Consider the following 17,109-nt stretch of genomic DNA (forward strand, 5'->3'; position numbering starts at 1 on the left):
TATAGCAGCGGTGTCCCCCATAGCCAAACTATGGAAAGAGCCCAGGTATCCATCAACAGATGAATGGATAAAGATGTGGTATATATATATATAATGGAATACTATGCAGCCATCAAATGAAATGAAATTTTGCCATCTGCAATGATGTGGATGGAACTAGAGAGTATTATTCTAAGCAAAATAAGTCAATCAGAGAAAGACGATAATTACATATGATCTCTCTGATATGAGGAATTTGAGGCAAGGCAGGGGCATCATTGGGGGTTGGGAGGGAAAAAATTGAAACAAGATGGGATCAAGAGAGAGACAAACCATAAGAGACTCTTAATCTCATGAAACAAACTAAGGGTTGCTGGGAAGTGTGGCGGTAGGGTTAGGGTGACTGGGTTATGGACATTGGGGAGGTTTTGTGTGGTGAGTGCTGTGAAATGTGTAAGCCTATTGATTCACAAACAGGTACCCTGGGGCAAATAATACACTATATGTTAATTTTAAAAATTAAAAAAAATAAAAGCATACCTCAGGGCACCTAGGTGGCACAGGTAAGCATCTGACTCCTGGTTTCTGCTCAGGTTGTGATCTCAGAGTCCTGAGATTGAGCCCTGTGTTGGGCTCCACACTGAGTGCTAAGCCTGCTTAAGATTGTTTCTCCCTCTGTCCCTCCTCCCACTCTCTCTCTCTATAAATAAATTAATCTTTAAAAGTATACTCAAATAAAAGAAAATGGAATCTAGATTCTCCCATATAGGAAATACATGGAAACATTCCTCATGCCTCAAATTTTTTGTTCTGTAACATAGAATTAATATACTCCTCCTTCTCTCACACATCCTTGGGGAAGATGGATTGGATTATATTTATTTATATCTCTTTGAGACACAAGCGATGAATATGGTGTCATTGGCTTATCAAAGAGGAGCTTTTGAAAAAGAAAAATAGTTGCACAAATTTCTCTTTGCTGCTTCCTCTACTTTTTTATGCAACCCTCTGGAAAACCAGTCATACAGAACACAATTTGGTATGATATTTGAATTTGTGTTCCTATGAAATAAAAGCTGTAACTTGGTGGTTTCTTTGATAAAGAACTTAGAATTGGGAGCCATAGTTTCCAGAACTGCTGGAGTGACAGGAAGGTATGGTATCAGTGGCCTGGTTCTCCATGACCACTCCTTCCCCACTCCAACCTTCTGCCATGGAACCCTTCCACTGGTCTTTGGCCTTATGGAGCAGAAATGAGACTGGGACCAAAACCAAGCAGAACCTCCAGAGTAGGACATGTCTCTGAGATTCAGGGGAAATTGAGGGACATGGTGGGCTTTCTACAAAGGGAGAAACCCATCACACGCTCTGACTGGAGAGAAGGACAGGAAGCTAATCCTGTGTAACTTTCTGGTCTTTGATCATTGGCTTCTCATTTCCACCCCCTCTAATTTTCTTATTTGCTTCCCTCCCCTGGAAGATTGTCCCTGTTGTGTTTAGTACTCACTTCCTGGTTATTGATACTAACACTGGCCTTGGTTCTAGATTTGAAGGGTGTAGGACTTGGAGGGGCTCCTTGGATATTCCATGGGGGGCTCAGACCTTGTGTGGTCCTTCGAGATTTCCCTAATGGAGAATGTCAGAGAAAAGCAAAGATGGTTCCTCCTTTCCCGGCACAGAGAGGGAGAGAGATGAGCAACAGGGAGAGGAGATATGCCTGTAGCACTTGCCTGGCTGCAAAGCTCAGAAGCTGGACATTGACTGCTCAGCTGTTGGGAACACAGCCATCATGGTGGCCCATGACCCTGTTGCTCATAGAGGAATCAGTCAAGTAGCCTTGGGGATGTTGGCTCCAGAGCTGGAAGAACTGGGTGCTCCATTCTGTGGGCCTGAATCAGCCACCAGGTTGTATTTTGGTGAGAGTTCCTGTCACAGACTCTGGAACCCAACCCAGGGGAGATGTTGCTGCCGCCTGGAGACAAACACATGCAGTTAGCGGTGAGCCGTTCTGCCACCTGCCAGAACAAGCACTGTGATGCTTGTCAGCTCTGTGGTCGGTAATACTCCAAGACCAGAAGAGCTGAAACTCAATAAGCATGATGACAACCATACTGAACCTGGGAGGGGGGAATTAAGGGCATTATCCGAACCCAGAATCTGAAGAAATGGAGCGCACGGCTGACCTGCCCAGACAACACTCCACGTGTTGGGGCGCTAGCCCTTGGGGGGCTCCTCTTGCCATTTCCAACCATGCCCAACACTTGCAGGACTGTTTGGTGTTGATGTTCTTTGTTACTTTAGAACCTCGGCTTTTTGCCTGGAGAAGATCCCACATGTGTGGAGGAATTGTAACAAAATCTACTGGCGATAACACAATATCAAAATGATGAGCACTGGGTGTTATATTCAACTAGTCAATCGCTGAACATTATGTCAAAAAATTTTAAAAATAAAAATGCAGAGGAGGAAAAGAAAACCCACAGCCTTAGAATATTGAGCTCATGGGAATGTGATGCTGCTAATATCATGTTCTTCCAGAATCAGTCCAGTGACTGAAGGCCTCAGCATGAGGCTAATGCTTAGTACCTGTTTCTGCTTCTGTCAGTTATGAGAAGGCTATTTGTTTAGCTAGAACAACCAGACCCATAGTCCAGCCCATATTTGCCCAGAGCAACACTGGGACATTCACGACATCATCATGTCCCCTCTTATCCCTTTAGTTCCCTTCAAACACGGTCCCATTTACATAGTAACCATATCCCTATGGAGGAAGCCGTGCCCATGCCCTTGAGTGAATTATAACAACAAATGTTTCCAGACAAAATATTCAGCTGGGATGGCTCCTAATGTCAGAACAAGCTCACACCATTTGGGGCTTCCATTTGTGGATGAGCTGCTGGAGTGAGGGGCAGGAAGGCATTCTGCTCTTCTGTCTTGATTACTAGCCACTCTGACCTGCGGGAGGAAGGTCAGGTCCTCTCTCCCATGGTATGGGGTCTGGTGGGAAGGCATGTGAGTGGGGCCTTCTCCTCACTCTGACACAAACCTGAAGGGTCACTGCTCGGCCTTCCCACTGTCATTGGCCTCCTCCATCTGACCAACTCATTTATGCTCCCTAGTGATTCAGCAGTTCTGTCCAGAGTGGCTAAATGAAACATCCAAAAAGCAGTCTAGAAACATTCAAAATCCTTTCTAGAAAGTTATCAATAATCGATCAACAATGACACTGAAACTATCTTAGCCATATATTTTAGAGACTGACATCTTGGGCAAGAAATTTCCCACTTGAGGCTAAAGTCAGTTTTCCCCTCTTGAAAAATGATTTTTTTCATGCTTCCTACTTAATTCGTATTTCCCAGCATTTAAACAACATGAGCTGATTGATCTAGAATGTAGGATATTTAAAAAGTAAAAACAATTCTACAATAGTTTCAATATGAAGTATTTCTAGAATACAACAAAGAATTCCCATTTCTGTTCCAGGAAACCACAGAGTTGACTGACTGCCTTAAGAGCCAGGAGGCAACTTCGATATTTCAATGAACTACAAACACAGCAATGACCCACATTTCCACCTTATGCCTCTGTTCCCCAATCTGGACAGGAGATAGTGTAGGTTTTCTCGCGCTTCTGCGGGCCATTCCCCGCACATCTGTATGGACCAATCTCCCCGAATGCCCGCGCCGGAACTCCAGGATTCTGCCTGTGTTGGGGTCAGGCAAGGACAACGGAAGGCGCTCCCTTCTTTGAGTGAGAACAAAGGTGAAAACGCTCTGGGCTCTTCCCATTTCCCTGTACCATTCCCAATTTTAGTAACAACACCCCCCAAATAAGTTGGGTGTGTCCATACGGGGGTTCAGGTTCATGGACTTTCTGGACTTCAGTGCGGTTTGTCTGCTCTGTGGGTACCGCGGGGTGAAAATAAAACACAGATGAAGGATCCCTTTTGAATGAAAAACCAACAGTTGAATGCAACAAGCAATAGTTTATATTAAAAAAAAAGGGGAAAGAAAAAAAAAGAGTACAGAAGTGAGAAACCAACATCTTTTTACTACATTGTATAGATTAAGTAAAAATACCTGTATTCATATATATGTATATACATACTGCATATTTATATATATATACACACACATACACACATGGAATGGAACATTAAAATTACATGCTTCCCAGGACAGAAGAATTAGGACACGTTCCCTCATATCAACTTAAAACTCCATCACAATTTAAAATCACTGCAAGGAAACTGACTTCCTTCATCTTGTTGGACTTTAAGTACACAAAGTTATGGAACCAGGAGCTAGATATGAAAATCGTCTGCTGTGCACCAATGACAACAGACTGCCACACGCCAAGGGGCAGGGGTCTTCTGAGTTCTCCCACAGGCCTTCCTCACCTGCAGCGGTGTCACCTTCTACCTGAGATGCGTGGGAATGAGGTGGGGGGACCGTGGGCAGGTGCCACGTGTACCCGCACGTCGATGTTTAAACAAGAGCAACAAAGACACGTCTTTCCATGAAAACAACGCCGGCCATTGTCTTCAAGAAAGGGTTCCTTCCTCCCCTTTCCTTGCCAAGTGAAACACAAAAACTACTGGGGGACAAACCAGTTCAGGGCGCAGCACCTCCAGCGGTGATCAGCAGACAGCAAGGGACAGAGAGGGGGCGTCTCCTGGCGACAGCTCCTGGCTGACCCGGCTGCTCTCAGACACACCCTCTTCTGCAAAGGCACTCACATGTTGTCTGTTTATGAGGGATACAGTGGGAGTCCGTGCATGGGAGTCCTTCCTACAAATACCAAAGAGATAAGCTGAGGACATGGTCTAACAGGGACAAGAGGAGAAGAAATACGCATTTTGGATAAATGTGTGCTTTTTAAAAGAAAGGACAATCAATATAGTAGTTTTAAAAAATTGATTAAAAAGTGAGGAATTCCGGTAAAATTATCAGTAAGGAGCAAGGTGCTGTAGGACGCTGCAGGAGGACAGGAGGCGGTGAGAACAGGACAGCCTGCGTGTCTGCTCCCCGCCCGCCTGGTCCCGCCTTATCCCTTCCCGGGACACTCTCGTCCCTACCCCCTGCTGTTTCAGGCTGGCTTTGTGGGCCCCCCACGTGTGGGTCAGGGGTGCTGCCCTGATTCTTCCTGTCCACTGCACCTCCTGCACCTCAGTGCCAGAGGCGGACCCCGGGGACTGCATCTCTGGGGCGCCCCTGTCACTTGGCTTCTGGTTGGGGTCAGCCAAGGGGAGGCACTGGACAGGCTGAGGGGAGAAGGCCCAGGTACTACGAACTCCCTCCTCGCTCCCTGCTGCTTCTCTGACAGCAGCTGCACGTCTGTGACTCAGACACACCCCCCATTCCCAGCAGCTTCACCCCGGGGGCTTCCAGCTTTCTCAGCAACAGAGTATCTTCCTCTGGTCTTTCCGCCCCAGGGGAGGGAATGGCTTCCTTCTGTCCCAGGCCTTGAATGCTTCACCGTCTCTGCGATGCTCCCGACTGTGCCCATGACAGTGTCCTTCCATTAACGTCCCCATCAGGACCCTGACTGAGGCCAATGAAGCCGTCCCACTCTGGGCCGTGAGATTGTGTCAGGCTGACCGCAAAGGGATTCCACCCACTAGCAGGCCAGCTTGTCCCAGGCAGAGCGGACGGGATTTGGCAGGCACTCCTGAACCTTACTGAGTTCTCGTCAGGACAGAGTTTGTGTCCGGTATCATAAAAATGATCATTTCACAGGGAGACAGAGGCATCAGAGGGAAACCATTCATCGTTGCTAACTGCTGACCCCTAGTGGTGGGAAGCGGCAGGCCCGGTGGAGCAGCCCCCTGGGCACCCTCAGCAGAGACAGGGCGCCCCCTGTGCTCCTCTCTGGGGACCGCAGACCGCCTCCCCTGCAGGCTCCTCCTGGACAGCCGCACCCCCTCTGTGCTGGGTGTGTCCTTCCTGCTGCAGGAAGGCCACAAGGCCACAGCCACGACCCTCCGCTGGCCGCAGAGCGAGTCTGGGTGTGGCCGCCAGACAAGCCACTTGGGGAAGACCCAGGGGCCTTGAGCAGGTGCACACGGAGCAGCCGGGATCCACACACGCCCCCGCTCCTGCGTCCTGCCTGATGGCTCGGCCCTTCTCCCCCTGCTCCTTCAGGAGCCGACAGCACCGAGGGCCAGGCATCTAAGGCAAATCCACTGCCTGCAGTCTGAGTGATCTGTGTGCGCCCACGGGGGCCTCTCTCCCGGGGAAAGGAAACAGGCCTGGTCCTTCTCCCGGGGCTTGTGGGGACCAGGGCTGTGGCCCGGGAGGGAGCAGAGCATGGCCCCCCAGGCACAGCAGAGCCTCTGTGCACTGACAGAGCTGCTGTGTCTGGATTCAGACCTCCTATCCTGGAAGCCTCCTTGGCCCCATGGAGCCTGTCTCCCCGAGGAGGCTCTCATGGCATCTCATATGTGCACCGTAGTCTGCTTTTCTGACAACCGCCCTAATACTGCTCCGTGAGTGTCAGGAAGTGACAGGTGAGCTGGCTGCCCTGGGAGGGGTAGGCTTCGGGCTCCACATGCAGCTGCCTCCAGCCGTCTCTGCTCCAGGTCCAGGCTGTGCTTGCTACAGGGCCTGCAGACACAGCTTCTGGCTCTTCCCTACCTCAGGCAGATCTACATTTACCTGCAGGTGAGTCTTGTCACTTCCAGGGACTGCTTGGAGGGAGACCCTCCCTGTCCTTTGGGGCAGACTGACCCCCTGGGCATGAAGCCACACGGACCCCTGAGGGGTTTCCATCCTACCCCTGCTTATCTAGACCCTCTGGGAGACCACTGGGCTCTGGGCCTCAGATATGGGACTGAATTCCACCTCCGGGGTAGACTGGGATACCTTAGCCCAGGGTCACACACTCCAATGCCTCCCTGAAATGTCATTTCTGTCACAGGACAAAATTTCACACGTGGAGGTGGGTAGCCAGCTTCCTCTGTCCTGGTCTATGGGACTCTGGGTGAGGGGCTGGGGGCAGAGGGGGTGAAAGACAGGAGGTGCCCCTCTGTCTGAGGCAGCCACCCTCCTCCTCGCTGACCAGCCTCAGGCAGTAATGTGACCCCCATGTAGCTGAAGTTTCCAATTTTCCACAAGAAACCCAATATTCAAGTTTTTAGTGGAATCTTCTGAGGTGTGAGTGTCGGCAGCTAATCCTATTTTCCTCCCCCACACCCTCTCCTGCACACAACACACAGCGCCCAGGCCCCGGGTTTCAAACGCCTCTGCCTGAGGCAGACACGTTATGTCTCTGAGCCCCCAGTTCCTTCTCTCCGAAGTGGGTTATGACACAACCTCAAAATGTCGTGAGAATCCAGTGAGATGACACGTGTGTGGGACCCGGACCCAGGTCAGCACAGACCATGTCAACCTCACACACCACTTTCCACGCTTCCCAGCTTCCAGGTTTTACTGTGGTTTCCCCAGAGACCAGCCACTTTGCCCACTGGACATCCTTTCGGTGTCCCCTGGGCCTTCTCTCCTGTCCTTCTGGCATTAGTCACTTTCTCCAGTCTTATGAATCCCTGAGGGGATTTCCTTTTACACAAGTGACCACGGAGAGCAGAGCTCTGCCTCCGGAGAGAACAAGGCTGTCCGCTCCCCAGAGAATGGAATACAGTTCGGCTCCTTCTGATAGCAAAGCCAGCGTTCTCATGGATGCTGGGAGACCAGGAGGATTCTGGAATGGACTCACATGGGACACAAGAGAGGGCAGTATTTACCTGCTAACAGTCCTGTCGGGGAAGCCGAGCCCCACCAACCTGCTATCCTGACAGAAATTTGCGGGTTCAGCCTGGAGACGCAGCTCTGAACCAAGGGTGGTCAAGAGAACAGGAGAAGCAGCCTCCCCAGGGGACCCGCTGCGTCTCTGTGCTGACCATGGCTGGCGTGGCTTCTCTGGTCCAGAGTGGACATGGTCCTGCCAGAATCTCCTGTCACTGAGTCCCACGACCCAGTCTCTCTCGGTCCTGGCTGAAGGACGCCGCCACACTCATGACCCTGGCTGATAACACGGCCTTCCTGAGCCACAGTTTATCAAGAATCTACTTCCAGATTCTTCCACATGTGGAAGATGAATGGAGACATTACTTCTCAGGGATGAGGGTTGAGAAGGAGATAAAATCTCACCTTCTCGGGAACCCACATGTCACTTGATGTGTGGCTGGTTCAGTGTAGCTCCTGGGCTTTGGGGGCATAACCTTCATACCAAATGAGGATTGAGGAAAATTCCAGATCAGAGCTCTAAATAGATCTCTCTGTTTCAGTCTGTCCGCCCTAACTCTCCACCCCCGCCCCATGTCTCTCTCTCTCTCCCCCTACGCCTCCCCCGCCCCCCCCCCGCGCGCGCGCGCGCGCGCACACACACACACACACACACACACACACACACACACTCTCACTCCGCAGTGGCTCAGTCTGGAGGGAGCTTACCCCACAGTAGCGGAGAGCTGGCTCCCTCTAGGGGTGATACCGAATTCTGCCAGGAAAGCTGACCCTTCACTATCAACACAGGCTGGTCCGCACAGATGGTGAAGCTAATCATTAAATGGGGAACATTAAATGGGGAAATGGCTCTGGAAAAGGTGTAACCCATTTTACATCCCCAAACTGGATCAAGATTACAGTGGAAAATAGAAAACATGTGGTTTAAACTAGGTGTCACATGTACCACATTTCACCCAGTTCCTGGCACACAGCTAATGCTCAGTAAGAATTAGAAACGTATGTTGACAGTATGATAATCTTTCTAATTGGAAATTCATTTTGGCTCATATTTCTTCCCCAAGTTTTTTCTACTCCTGTGCTCAGGGAAAAAAAACTGAAAGGGGCATGTAAATCTCAGTCAACTGTCCCCCAATGCAACGAGCGCTCTCCAGACATCTCTCCTTACAGAGAGAGGAATTACACAGAAAAAACTTCAAATTTCAAAACATTTGTTTTCAACCTGAAGGAGGCATAGGACACCTTTGTCATATCACATAGAGAAATGCATCTGAAGCCCAAAACTTCAAAACTGACATTGTGTGGGAAACTCTTTGAAGAACTCTATTCTTTTTTTTTTTTAATTCCTTATTTGAACGAAGGCCTCTATTCTTACCTGTGCAAAATGGAATTCCCTCACTCAAGGGCACTTAAGAGAAATAACATCTCAGGTGGTACAATTCCGTCATGTTCCCTGTGGGTGCTTCTCAGGCATCCACAGGCCACCCTGTGCTTCTCGCCTGTGGGTGAGAATCCCCCCACAGCCGTGTCTGCAGAAGGAGGGGGAGGACAGCAAAGCCCGCCTCCCAGTCAGGCGTCATGTGAGTGGATGGACAAACCATGACATCATTAAGGAGCCTTTCAAAAACACCAACCAGTGTTGAGATGCCCAGGAGTGGAGCTTCCCCGGGAACCCAATGTTGGGGCTCTCCACTGGGTGTGCCCAGCTTCTTTCTTCCAAGAAGAAAGCCTAAGGGGAAGGGCCCATTGTGGGGCCAGTATTGGATCTGTGCAACCTGAAACCTGTGTTCGTCCAAGCTCGGTGTGTCTCCAAGGGCTGCTTCCTGGAGTAGAACACGACACCATTCTGTGATTGGCACATTTGCCATTTGGACCTCTGTGTCCGTGACTGTGATTTTGGGGAGGCCCTGGCCTTGCTATTGCTGGGCGATCTGGGAGCACAGGCCAACAAGCAAATGGACACAGGAGCCAAAGTGGGGCTAGACACCTAGAGCCAACAGGGCAGTGAGATCCGGTCATCAAGGGCCAGGGAACCAACACAAAGCCACCACTCACTCTAGACCTTGACATGGGACAGCACAAAAGCCAGCACCTCAAGCAGAGACAGGAGCCGGGGTGGAGGCACCTACCTGAGGGCTTGGATTCCAGCGGGGAGGGCGGGAACCTGGTGGAGCTGGCGGAGGACAGTCTGGGCCTGCATCTCCTGAAGAACTTTCTCAGCAGCCCACACTTGAGCGATTCCACCAGCGTGATTTTCCCGGAGCCCGAGTGGCCAAAAAGCTTCAGTTTGATCCTGGATTGGAGGTTCTGCATGGGTCGCAGCTGCTGGATGAAGAGTCCCCGGTGAGTGTCTTAAACACAGGTGCAGGGGGCCCAGTTAGTCACAGAACAAGAGAAGGCTCTGAGCAAATTGCCAGCGCGGATGCTCCCAGTTTGGAACCCCCTCGCCATGTCCTTCCCGATCCAGGATTTCTTTGTGAGGAGAAGTTTTAAGAGTTACTGTCTTAGGAACTTTCACACGTGCCATGCAGTGTAAGTAACTGTGGTCCCGTCGTGTACAGTACATCCCGGCACTCATTTTCTAACTGGAGGTTTGTAGCCTGGTCAGCGATTCTTATGCATGGTGCACAGAGGTTTCGTGGAGTCCTAGCATAGCCACAAAAAAATTCATGTAAAATGCAAGTAACATACAATTCCCTGTTTCAGCCATTTTAAAGAGGACTGAAGCTCCGAGGTGTTACTACACGTACGATGTGTGCAACCAGCCCTGCTCTCTGGTTCTGGAACATTCCATGATGTAAGGAAGCTGAGCCCATCAGCAGTCACTCCTCCCTCCCTGCCCAGCCCCTGACAACCGCCTATCTGCTCTGTCACCAGCATGCGCCCAGGTCCATGGCATTTTGATGCACAAGGAATTGGTTGAAGCAACTCCTATGAGGTCACTGATTACCAGGAGAAACAGGGTTGGCCTGTCCACCTGGCCAGGGCCACCTGCTGCTCTCTGCATGGAGGGGTCCTGCTTCCCCGGCACCGTGACTGTACCAGATGCTGAGAAGGGGGGCATCACCAGGTACAAAGACAAATACGGTGGCGGGGTGGGCCCTGATAACCTTCCCCCTGTCCAATCTCTCATCCCTGCAGGGAGAAGCAGGCGAACTCACAGACTCACTCACTCCCTCACTTGTCAGCATTTACAGAGGCCCCCATGGGCTCCGTACAGTGCAGGGAATAGGAAGGTCCAGCCTTGGCCCAGATCCGTGTCCTGGGGAGACACAGGTATGTGAACACTGACACCAAACACAGCAAGAGTGCTTCTGCGGGGACGGTATGGGCAGGGGCCCTGGGCACCCAGATAGACCACCTCGAGGCTGCATAGTGAAGCGTCGCTCCCATGCCCTTGACTCCATCCGGCCTCACAGGCAGCCTCGTTGTCCACCCCCAGCCTGATCCTGGCTCCAGAACAGGGGCTCACTGGAGCTGTGGGGTACCGCCTCAGGGGGAATTCCTTCCCCGACCCAGGATGGTCCCACTCTCTAACCTATTGACGTCCAGCATCCAGGGGACACCTCCTGCTGGGATCCCTTCTAGAACATTCTTCCCTGGGAGGCTCTGGCCCAGGTGGGGCTCTCCATTGTGACTCCACCAGACTGTAGGGTGATGTGGGAACGCTCTCCCCCTCTCGACTGGGAGCCAACTTAAGGGCAGAGACAGTGCCCCCAGCACCTGGCAGGCAGGTGCTCAATAGAGAGGTGTGGGAGAAATGACAGGACTCAGGGGGACCCCGCAGGAGCCTCTGGGAGGGAACTGCCTGCTCTTGGTCTCCTGGGACCTCAGGTCTGGCAGACACTGCGTCTACTTCCAAACCTGGGGAGGGGGGTTTCCTGCTGCTGTCCTCCCGCTGAGCCACTGTGGCTTTCTCCACCACCCAGCAAACTTACCTGCTAGACACAGCTCTGCTGAGGGCTCCCTGTCCTCCCCCAGTCTCTGTGTGGGACAGGGACTTTCTTTCTCCACGCCACAACACTGCCCCCTAGCGGGCATGGTGGAAATGGGTAGCGGCTTTCACAATGAGAAGGGAGTTGGGGGAAGTGGATAGGACTTGTGCCCCTATGATCATACAAAGTCCCAGCACCTGGAATTCTCCTGAAGCCGCCTGACTTCCGAATGTCTGCTGAGCATTTATGCAGGAGAAAAACCAGTTCATGATTATCTGAGCTTAGGACACCTGCATTTTACATAGAACGATGGTTTGGGGGAGAACATGGTTTAATACATGCTAATATTTCCAAGAATGTAACTTTTTAATAAATTGGTAAAAGAATATATATATCGGTATAGATATCTTTACTGAGCTCTGTCCCTTACTTTTGAAAATCATGTCACCATGTTCCTGCCATGTTTGAGTCACTATCCCAGCCACCGGTGTGAAAAGGGGGTCCTAGACAAGCTTCCTACCTGCCCCACAACTGGGACCCTGTGACATTCAAACACACCAGTGAATTCCCCTCATGCCTTTCCTGCCATACCCCATCTAATCTCCAATAAGATCCTTTGCCAGGGGTCCTCTCTGCTTCTCTCACTTGGATGGGCTCCCACCCTATGACCACCGTCGGTTCGGACTCTCTGAGCCTGTGAGGTAAGAAACGTGCGTAAGAAACTCCTCCCCTCTGCCTGTTTCTGCGCCCGCCCCTAGGCAACCAGCTCAGAGAAGAAGGCAAAGCAGCAGGTCGGGCAAGAAGCCCGCACCTTGATGTTTCCTCTTAGCAATTTCCGTCCACCGACCCACCTGCTCCGTGACTCTACATCCCCAATTGTCCTTGCTGGGATCCAAGCTGAGCCACTCTCTCTCCTGGCTACAAACCCCACTGCAGGCCCTAGAACACAGTGTGCCTCACCATTCCAGCAGGGGTCAGAGCGCTGGATTGCCAATCCTAGTGTGCGCTCGCTGGAAGAACCTTAAACAAAGTAGGAAATCCTTTCTAATGACCTCATTCTTCAGAACTCTCTCTCTCTCTTTTTTAAAGATTTTATTCATTTGACAGAGAGAGACAGTGAGAGAGGGAACACCAGCAGGGGAAGTGGGAGAAGGAGAAGCAGACTCCCCATTGAGCAGGGAGCCTAATGTGCAGCTCGATCCCAGGACGCTGGGATCATGACCTGAGCCGAAGCTTAACAACTGAGCCACCCAGGCACACCCAGAGCTCTCTCGATTGAGCTCTCATAGTTTGGTCATAGGAATTCGCTTGCATTCCCAGCCCAATGGTGACTGATCAGTCAGGCTAATTATAAGCCAATTTCAATTATGTTTCCTCACCTTATCCCTTGAGTGCTTCTTCTGTCCATATCACCATCCACATCGCAAAATGCTGCTAAGTAGAAACTGCCCTCTTCTCTCCCTCCTGTTCCATTTCCAAGTATGACCCTGTGGAGGGCTGCAGGGCCTGAAATTTAGCATCATGAGTGAAATAAGTCAAGCAGAGAGAGTCAATTATCATATGGTTTCACTTATTTGTGGAGCATAACAAATAGCATGGAGGACAAGGGGAGATGGAGAGGAGAAGGGAGTTGAGGGAAATTGGAAGGGGAGGTGAACCATGAGAGACTATGGACTCTGAAAAACAACCTGAGGGTTTTGAAGGGGCTGGGGTGGGAGGCTGGGGGAACCAGGTGGTGGGTATTGTAGAGGGCATGGATTGCATGGAGCACTGGGTGTGGTGCAAAAATAATGAATACTGTTATGCTGAAAAAATAAAAAAATTAAAAATAAAAAAAAAGAAAGAAATACACATTTGCAACAACAACAAAAAAAAATTTAGCATCATGATAGAACAGGAAGTCCCATGGATTCTCTAGCAAAACCCTCTTTAAAAATATATTTCTAGGGCGCCTAGGTGGCTCAGTGGGTTAAGCCGCTGCCTTCGGCTCAGATCATGATCTCAGGGTCCTGGGATCGAGCCCCGCATCGGGCTCTCTGCTCAGCAGGGAGCCTGCTTCCTCCTGTCTCTCTGCCTGCCTCTCTGCCTGCTTGTGATCTCTCTCTGTCAAATAAATAAATAAAATCTTTAAAAAATATATATATATATTTCTAGGGTGCCTGGGTGGCTCAGTCGGTAAGCATCTGCCTTCAGCTCGGGTCATGATTCCAGGGTTCTGGGATCGAGTCCCACATCGGGCTCCCTACTCAGCAGAGAGCCTGCTTCTCCCTCTCCCACTCCCCCTGCTTGTGTTCCCTCTCTGTGTCTCTCTCTGTCAAATAAATAATAAAATCTTTTAAAAATATGTAATAAAATAATAAAAATATGTTCCTAATAACATGGAGGACATTAGGAGAAGGAAAGGAAAAGTGAAGTGGGGTTAATTGGAGGGGGAGACAAATCATGGGAGACGGTGGACTCCGGGAAACAAACTGAGGGTTTCAGAGGGAAGGGCGGTGGGGGTGGGCGAACCTGGTGATGGGTATTAAGGAGGACATGCATTGCTCTGAGCACTGGTTGTTATATGCAAACAATGAATCATGGAACACTACTAATGATGTATTGTATGCTAACTAACATAATATAATAAAAAAAAAATGTTCCTAGACTTGTCAGCTGATTAGAAGTGAAAACAATGGGGCGTTTCTGTTGCCAGTCTAGCCCATTTGCATACCTCTGGAATGACAAAGCAATTTAAGACCACCCCCCCTGCTGTGCAGATACAGACTTCTCCCCAGGAATGTGTTTAGGATCCACATGAGGGGGTCCAACAGATGGTGGCTCACCCCCAGGGTGTCAGGAAATGCATGGAGGTGATATTTTTTATTTCACAATGAATGGGGGAGGGGAGGCAATGAAAGGAGCTGCTTGGGGTCCTCATGCCCAGCAAGGTAAAGAAGTCCCACCAGCCCCAAAATGCCCCCCTCCCCCAGAGAAACACTGGAAACGTCAAAGAGGAAATGACATGGGAAGGAAATGGGGACAAGAGGCTCCTAAGTAGAAACTGCCCTCTTCCTCTCCCTTCTCCGACCTCACAGCTTGCGATCACTCTCCTTTGCCATATGATGTGAGTTACAACAGCAAACACGTCCGTCCACAGTCTTGGCTTCTCTGCAGGGATTGCTGCCCCTGTGACAACCTACCATATGTCCCTGCTGACCTATTCTCCAGGTCCTTCCTGTGACGTCTCAGTCATTTTCAAGAAACAGATTCCAGAAACCGGTTGTCCCTAGACCCCAAGCAGCTACTTATTTGGAAAGTGATTGATTGACTGATTGATTGATTTTTTTTAAAGACTGTGGTTAGAAACACATGGCAGCCAACTCCCCCCTGTCTGGCTCATCAGGAAGCCGGGGTCTAGGGCCCTTTGATGGAACGACTGAGGCAACCAGACTCGCGGGTCTCACTGAACACGGAGTCGAGGAAATGCTCCTTAATGGAGCAGGACCTGGTGAACCCAGGAAGGAGATCAGGAGCTTACTACACAGCAAGTGAGCTCATCTCCGGAGAAGGACCCCCCCTCCCCATAGCTGAGGAGGGATCAGCACAGATGCCTTGAGCCCAATGAAGGGCACAGGAAACAGACAAAATCAATTCAGTGGATCTAAACAGGGATGGGTGGGGGGGTTGCTGGGTGGCTCAGGCCCTGATTCCCGGGTCCTGGGATCGAGCCCTGTCCTGGCCCAGGAGCTCCCTGTTCAGTAGAGTCTGTTTCTCCCTCTCCCTCTGCCCCTCCCTCTGCTTCTTCTCTCTCTCCCTCAAATAAATAAATAAAATCTTATTTTTAAAAAAAGTGAATCCTCACAGTCAAACCTGTGTTGTTCAAGAGTCAACAGTATTACACAAAATTTGGAGAAAATACATTAACATTTAAAGCAAAAAGTGTGAATCACACTAGTAAAATTTCAAACACCACTGTTAACCCTTTGTTTTTATGCTTTAAAAGAAAAAACAACAAAAAACTTACAATGTGCACATAAGATTATCTTCTGCTTTGAAGCCAGGAAGAAATTAAGCATTAAAGTCCAGTGGCTAAAACCTCTTCAAAAATATTTTAATGGTCAAAACCTGCTTATCCGGGGCGCCTGGGTGGCTCAGTGGGTTAAGCCGCTGCCTTCGGCTCAGGTCATGATCTCAGGATCCTGGGATCGAGCCCCGCATCGGGCTCTCTGCTCAGCAGGGAGCCTGCTTCCTCCTCACTCTCTGTCTGCCTCTCTGCCTGCTTGTGATCTCTCTCTGTCAGATAAATAAATAAAATCTTAAAAAAAAAAAAAAAAAACCTGCTTATCCTATAGCTGTATAAGAATTTACCAGTCATTGTTGTTGCTCTGTTTTTCATTTTTATAACTGTATTATAAATAACACTGCTATGAATATCTTTCTGCAAAAAACTTTTTTCCCTACATTTTTCATTTCTTTAGGATAGAGTGCCAGACATGGAGTTCCTAGCTTAGAGGGTGTGAATATTTTGAAGACTCCTGATACACATTCCTATGATGTGGGCTAGAAAGACACTCCTGCATTTACTTATTTGTGTCCTGTTTCCTTAAACCTTAGAGCAACAGTGTTTCCTAAATCCAAGCATATCATGTGACATCTTGGAGCTCAAAACATTAAGAAAGAAAAGAAACTGTCAGCTTTCTCATTTCCTGTTTACTTTATGGGAACAGTTATTACGGAAGGGGTGGGAGGAGGGAAACCAGGCACAGAAACTGTAAGGAAGTCAAATGATTTCCAAGTCCGAACACAGAAGAAGAAACCGATAGTAGCTGATGCATTTATGCTAACTGTGTGCAAACCAGGACAGGGAGAAATGCCTTTCCTACAGCCTGTGTGTCCAAAGCCTCATTTTGTTCAACTCATTGTATAAATGGAAAAAGACAGAACTTTTCACATAAAAACAATATCAGGCCAAAAAACAGAATTTCTCACCTTTCGGAGTCTTGCAAGCAGACCTGCTACGTGTTCGTGCTGCTCTGATTTAGCGAGCTCTTCTGCAGTCTTCCCGTCCTGTTGGAGAAAAACCATTAGTGTCTTTCCTTCATGGGAGAGCTGTTTGTTCCATACACTGGTTCTGCTGTCAGAGGCCGAAACAAGGGTTAACAGGCCTTAGAAACAAAAAAGGTGGACACTATGTCCTCGATTACTTCCCTTTCTGTACAGTCCTTATTTCATTTCCTTATTGGTTCTGCAGGGAGGGAAGGTGAGAATTAAAGAAAAAAACATGTGCACTGGTGTCTGGAAGTCCATCCGTGAGATGTCTCAGACCCACCGGCTTTCCTCACACTTGGCACCTCACGGGGGTGGGGGTGGAGGGATGACCCCAGACGCTGAACCTCCCTCCGAGAAAGCGGACGATGAAGACTTTCATAGATGCCAAAGTCCGGCTGGTGCTAGCTAGTGTCTAAAATCCC

The sequence above is a fragment of the Lutra lutra genome, chromosome 13 (genome assembly GCF_902655055.1).
Source record: "Lutra lutra chromosome 13, mLutLut1.2, whole genome shotgun sequence".
NCBI lineage: Eukaryota > Metazoa > Chordata > Mammalia > Carnivora > Mustelidae > Lutra > Lutra lutra.